Raw genomic sequence first — 7152 nt, forward strand, 5'->3', positions numbered from 1 at the left:
AGCCATTCCTCGAGTCCACGCGCCACCTTCTCTGTAGCTCCGAGACGATTTGGACGATAGCCGATAAAACGGCGTTCCAGCCAACTTCATCTTTACACATCCTCTGGACTAGGTTGTCCAGGGTAGTGTCCAGACCACATGTGGCAAGCATGTGGTCACGCATTGTGCGAAAACGTGGGCACACGAACAACACGTAAACCTACGCACACCGGACACTCGGGCAAGGCCGAGTGTCCGAACCGGTGTAGATACTGTTTGAAGCAACCATGGCCTGTAAGGCCCTGGGTCATGTGGAAAGTGACAGAGCGACACTAGCCAGAAGCTTTCGCTTGCTGGCATCAAGGATGTTATCGATCATTTAGTAATTTGCGTTCGATCATTTCGTAGTTTGTCAATAATTCATTCCAGAAGCTGAATTTTAAAATGTGTTGTATGGTGGACTCATAGTGCGAAGGTTTTCCTACAACTCTGCCTAATGGTTTGTTGTTCGAATTCAAATAATAGTGGAGTTATACCGCTAGTTGCAGTAGCTTAAACTAAATGATTGGAATTTTGTTATCATACAGTCTAAGTTACTGATACTATAGATATAACTCCGTTACTAGTGGTATTCAAACAACGAACCATTTGGCAGAGTTGTAGAAAAACCTCCACACTAGGAGTCCACCATACAACGCATTTTGAAATTCAGCTTCTGGAATGAGTTATTGACAAACTACTAAATGATCGAACGCAAATTACTAAATGATCGATAACATCCTTGGCTGGCATAAACCGCAGAGCTATTGGACATCATCCGGGACAATGCCACTATAGCTGTGGAGGCACGCTTGCAGGCGTAATTGACGTGGCTACCAAAGGTGAGCTTATCGTCGAGCATTACCCTCAAGAGTTTGATGGAGCGTTCAGAGGTGATCGCGCAGTTGCCTGCTCTTATCACCGCTTGTTGCTCCGACTTTCGGTTGTTAACTACAACCACCTCAGTCTTGTGGTGAGTCAGTTCTAACTTCCTGGAACTCATCCACTCCTTCACAATTGCAATCGAGTGGGCTGCAGTCAACTCCACCTCTTCGATCGATTCACCGTAGACATCCAGCGTAATATCCTCAGCGAAGCCGACGATTACCACGCCCACCGGGAACTTCAACCTCAAGACACCGTCGTACATGACGTTCCATAACACCGGACCCAGTATGGAACCTTGCGGAACCCCTGAGGTTATGTCAACGCACTGCCGACCCGCCTCCATGTCGTATACCAGTACTCGATTCTGGAAGTAGCTTCCGAGAATCTTGTACAGGTACTCGGGAATTCCAAGACGCAGGAGCGCATCTGCAATAGTTGCCAAACTGGCACTATTGAATGCATTCCTCACGTCGAGAGTCACTACTGCACAATAGCGAACTCCCCTCCTCTTACGCTGGATAGCTGTCTCCGCGGATTTGGTAGCCGACAAGATAGCATCTACGGTAGACTTACTCTTTCGGAAGCCAAACTGGTTACTCGATAGACCATCCGCACCCTCCGTGCGTATCAACAACCTGTTGAGGATGATCTTCTCGAGCACCTTCCCCGCCGTATCAAGCAGGCATATTGGTCTATGTGCCGACAGATCCCCCGGTGATTTTCCCGCCTTTGTCGATAGGACCAAGCTCTGCCTTTTCCATGCTTCAGGGAAGACTTCCTCGTCCAGGCATCTTTGCATGACAGATCTGAACATCTCGGGAGTCTCAGTAATGGCCGCTTTGATGGCCAGGTTCGGAATACCATCCGGTCCTGGCGCCTTACCTACACTAAGGGACTGTGTAATCCCCGCAATTTCCGCCACAGTTATTCTTCCCTCGTCGGCCTCCCTGGCCCTTGGCAGCTCCACAAAGTGAGGCCAGGGACTTGGGTCATGGCGTCCCAAGTCCCCCGGGCCTACGCCCCATCAAGTTAGCCGTCAAACAATCCTCCATACGACCAAACTGCTCGATCGACCATCGAGGAGGCGCATAGCAGCTGCAGAAGAAGACCCCGTTGATTTTGGCAATGACGAAGCCCTCGTGTGTCGAAGACACCAACTCTTGGACTGGGTATTTCCCCGTTGTCCATATCGCAGCCATTTTAGACCCATCAGTGACCCAATTACCGTTCCTGGCGGGTACCCGGTAAAGATCCGCTATGATGGCGATATCCGTCCCCTATTCAGCAACTGTCTGACACAACAGTTGCTGGGCTGCATCACAGTGGTTCGGGTTTAGCTGCGTTACCTGCACTGTGATTTTGCAGCACGCTTAAACGCCGGGCACTTCGAACCCCCCATGAGGTGCTTGCTGTTCACAGCTTTGTTGGAGCAAATCAAACAATTGGGAGGGTTCGTGCAGCATTGTGCCTTGTGTCTCTCCAATCCGCAGCGTCGGCAGCGCTTGTTTCTGTCAGGCCCTTTGCAGTCCCATTGCTTGTGCCCTGGTTCCAGGCACTTGGAGCAAACTATGCCCACAGGGCACCCCGACCATCCCACCTTGACGCCCTTGGAGGCGTCCGCTGCAGATAGCCGAACCAATTCTGCCTGCGTCCCTACCGGACCTTTCCGTAGCCGAACGGCTGCGGTGGGCGTCTCCACTTCACACTATCACCGCAGTGCCGTGACGAGCTCTTCGACTTCGGTGATGTCGTCCAGGTCTTTAACCCTTAGATTCACCTCAGTCGTGAGTGCCCTCACCTTGACCGTCTCGCCTAGGACTTCCTCCGCCAACTTCTTGTAGGCGGCGCCGTTTTGCGAGACGCCCCGCTTCAGCTCGAGGATCATCTCGCCCGTCCGGGTGCGTCTTATTCGACGTACGTAAGCGCCGAGTTCACCGAGCTTGACGTCACTCCTCATCGCCTTCAAGACATCCGAGTACTTAGCCTCGTCCGTCTTGATGACTAGGGCATCGCCCCTGGAGCGATTGGCGCCTACCCTAGACTTCTTGCTACCCTCATTCGCCTGGGCCTTCTTTTCGGCTCTTGACGTCTTCGGTTTCCTCTTGTTCTTGACCAGGGTCCAAGAGGCGTTACCCTGGCAGAAGCTATGAACAGAAAAACAAAACATTATATCGCCTTGATTGATATAAGAGATGAAAGAACAGGCCACAATATCAAAAATTTGCACCGAAATATCATCTAAATATCAAGATACACGGAAACAAATGCATACCCACAGGCATGAATAAAAAATCATGATATCATGAATCAGGTCAGTTCATGAAACCATGATTATAATTCATGATTTCAGGAACATTATTCATGGTACTAGGCAATCCTCATCAGTCGACAGTATGCATAACCGGTTATACTTCGAACACTCCATTCCCAAGAAGTAAGAACGGCTGAGAGGTAGCACGCCGGACTCTCGCTCAGTGTACTCGAGTTCGAATCCCCTGTTGAACTTTTTTTATTCTGTCGATTTTAACAACCAAATTGTAACGCATTGGTTGCGTTACGCGAAAATAAATCATGAAATCATGATTTATATTCATGGTGTATTTTCATAGCATGAAAACACGACGGATTCATGGAATCATGAATTATTTTCTCATTTCTGGGAACGGATTTTTACCCGTTTATGCTATGATTAAGAACAAACTAATGGCACATGATATCGATCACTTATTACAAATAGCATATCTTGATATTCTCATGATATTTTAGTCCAAAATATTGATATTGTCGCCTGATCTTTTATCTCTTATATCAATCATGTCCATATCTCATTTTGCTATCTTATCAATATTTGATATTATTGAGCTATTTTTGTCTACTCGGGTATCCCTCTTTATTTCCCTGGTCTGGGAGAGCTCTCAGCCTGCCGTAACCCCTTAACACCGTCTTTCCTGGCTAGACGGACTTTTCCAGGTCCTTCCTCCCCCGGTTTTGGAGGTATCTGGCCGGGGATCAGCTTCCCAGCCCCACTACCCTTGTTCGGGGTAGTAACCCTCCGCGTTTTGGAGCGGCCCCCAGGGAGCTCATTCCCTGGAGACTGTCTCCCCCGTTTTTGGGTTTTTGGGACCCCCCCTTTGAGGTCCTTGCTGATAATATGCTTCGATGATGGCGTCCAGCTGTTTCGTCGCCACCTCGAAGGCCGAAAGTCCATCGCGTTTGCGGTTCATCGCCCTCATAAGCCATGGGCCGTCTATAACCTGTACCGGCGTAGCCGGGGAGAAGGTTAAGTGACTCACGCTGGCGCTGCGCACCGAGCTGCCGATTATTGCCTCTGGCCTCCTAGGCGGACACCTGAACAACCCACCTCTTGCGAAGGGGTTGTCGCCTACACTACTATCACTAATTAAAGAAGAATAGACTTGGTTTTCCATTTTGGTCCCACGAGTTGCTCGGGAAAAGAAAGGGACAATTACTGTGAAGGGTGCCCAGGTATCCCACAGGCTCCGTTAAAGCCCTATCTCATTATTTCATTTCCCCCTGGCCATGCATCCCCTCGGCACGGGTCGCTTAACGCCTTGGGATTAGGGGTTAGGGACGATGGTCCCCTTGGTCGCACCCCCTCACTCTAGTTGATGTCAGAAGGACAACAGTGCCCAGGCTGCACTACCAGCTAAGTGCAAAACCCTTAGCTGGCGGTCAATTGTCATCGGAAGACCCGTGGAAGCGTGAGATTGGAACTTGTGAGGACCAGAGCTGTGTATGTCGCTTCTTCCCAGATGTCAACTCACCATTAGTGTATTAGACCTCTTCATGTTTTCAAAAAGTATCGAAAATTCAACCGGTCAGCCCAGAATCACAATTCTTATGCTAAAATAAGCCTCCTGTCAAATTTTCAGCAAATTCTAATCTAATCTAATCTAATCTAATCGAACACAAACGCAGCCAGTACAAAGAAAGCATCCTGGAAAATCATTGAGTTAGATGACGCCCAATAATTTTTCTTGTCAATATTGAGGCTCACAGCATACCAGTGGTATGACATAAACTTCAAAGCGGCCAGGCCCACTGCGTTGTGTTTGCCGCAAAGAGGATTCTTCGAGTTGTATAGTGTTCAAGTATTCACTTCAACATGATACATATCACGAATCTACAGGGGTTGAAGGATGCGTGGACATACCGTACTATACGCACCGCGTTCTTTTTAAGTTCTTATTTTGGTAGTTGTATATAAATACATATGTAGTGAAATGAATAACATTATGATAAGAAGTTATATCAAATATTATATATATATTTGTAGAATGTAACATCAATTAGGAGCCGAAGTTAACTTGGAATGTACATCTCTTGTAGAAGAAGCTGGAAATTGTAAAGAATTTAATTAGAATGTTATGAGTATCAGATAGCACAGCGGTTCTCAACCTGGGGTACATGTATCCCTGGGGGTACCTTCGCTGGTCTCAAGGGGTAGCTTGAACAACAAAGCGTAATGGCGGATGTATTAAAATTCCATTTAAAGCTTCCTGACAAAGTTTTAATAATTGGGTAATTTATTTTTATTTTTAAACTTTGTCTTGTACATAATATGCATGGCTATCAGTAAATCGAAACTTATTGAATCCTGCCCTCCACAACCAGCACAGTGTATGTAGGGCAGTGCAACAAAAAATCAAAAGGACAAAACGTCTACTGAATAAATTTTGAAAATGTTCAAATCTTGCATAAAAACAAAATATTGGATTATATATGCCTTGTAACTAAAATCTTGAGTTTGAAGGTAAGAAGAGGCATGAAGGATTTTTTTTTCCGAAATGCTCAGTTGCTTAGTTTCAAGAGAATCGGAAGCATTCTTCTACGATTCTCGGAAGCCTCTTTTAAAGCCACCTTCCCAGAGACTCTAGGGATTCTTTTCAAGAGGTTCGGAAGCTTAATTTGAAAAGGCTGAGAGTCCTCGGAAGAGAGGCTCGGAAGGCTCTTTCAAGGGGCTCGTGATGCTCCTTTCAAAAAGTTCGGGAGGCTCCATCCAAAATGCTTGGAAGGCTTCTTTCAATATGCTCGGAAGGATCCTCTAAAGAGGCTCGTAAGCCTCCTTTCAACAGGTTTGGAAACTTTTCTTCGAGAGGCTCGGAAATTCCTTTTGATAAGGCTCAGAAGCATATTTTCAAGATGATCAGATGCCTTCTTTTCAAAACATCCTCGAGCAGGACCAAGTCAGACAAAAATGGTTGCAGCAACTGAATTGTGACTAAATCTGGTCACATATGAGTTGCAGTAACCCATATGGAACAAGTGCGCTACTAGGGTTGGAAGGTTCAAATCAAGAGGCTCGGAATCCTCCCTTCAATAGGCTCGGAAGCCTCTTTTCAAAAATCGCGGAAGCCTACTTTGAAGAGGCTCCGTGGCGTCCTTTCAAGATGCCCAGAAGCTTCTATTTAGGTGGGTCTGAAGCCTCCCTTCGAAAAGATCGGAAGGCTGCCTTCAGATGACTCGGAAAGCTTCTTTCAAGATGCTCGGAAGGCTCCTTCAAGAGGCTCGGGAAACCCCTTTTTAAAAGGTTCGGAAGCCTCCTTTCTAGAGGTTTGAAAGCTTTTTTTTAAGAGGCTTGAAATTCTTCTTTCTAGAATTCTGGAAGCCTACTTTCATGAGGCTCAGAAGCATTTTGGAAGCGGCTCGAAAATCACATTTCAAGAGGCGTGGGAGCCTTCTTCCGAAGGCTCCCATCAAGAAGCTCGGAAGCCCCTTTTCAAGGGCTTCGAAGTCGCCTTTCGGAAGCCTCCCTTCACAAAGCTCGGAAGACTCTTTTCAAGATGCGCTTACTTTTAGGAGACAAGTCCTGTAGGAATGTATAAACCTAATAAAAATCATTTCTAATTACTAATTACTAATGAAAATATCAACCAACTTTATGAAGAGTTATTAAGTTATACATCCCGTTAGTTTTCAGGTCCATTTTTCATATACCTTATTAATACTTATTTTCATTTACACCATAAAAGGGGGGGGGGGTACCTCAAAGTATGCAAAAGTTGGAAGGGGTACCTCTTATGAAAAAGGTTGAGAACCGCTGAGATAGCAGATTATGTGCCAGGACGTCGTCTGCATAAAGGTTACATGGCAGGTTGTGAAGCTTTCCTTCCTGGGATGTTTTGTAGTGGGCTGTGAAAATGTTAAATCATGAAAAAATGAAAATTTTACAATATGAAAATAAGAAACATAAACATATAATGTAATAAAAGAATAAAAATTGCT

Source organism: Armigeres subalbatus, chromosome 1 (genome assembly GCF_024139115.2).
Source record: "Armigeres subalbatus isolate Guangzhou_Male chromosome 1, GZ_Asu_2, whole genome shotgun sequence".
Classification (NCBI taxonomy): Eukaryota; Metazoa; Arthropoda; class Insecta; order Diptera; family Culicidae; genus Armigeres; species Armigeres subalbatus.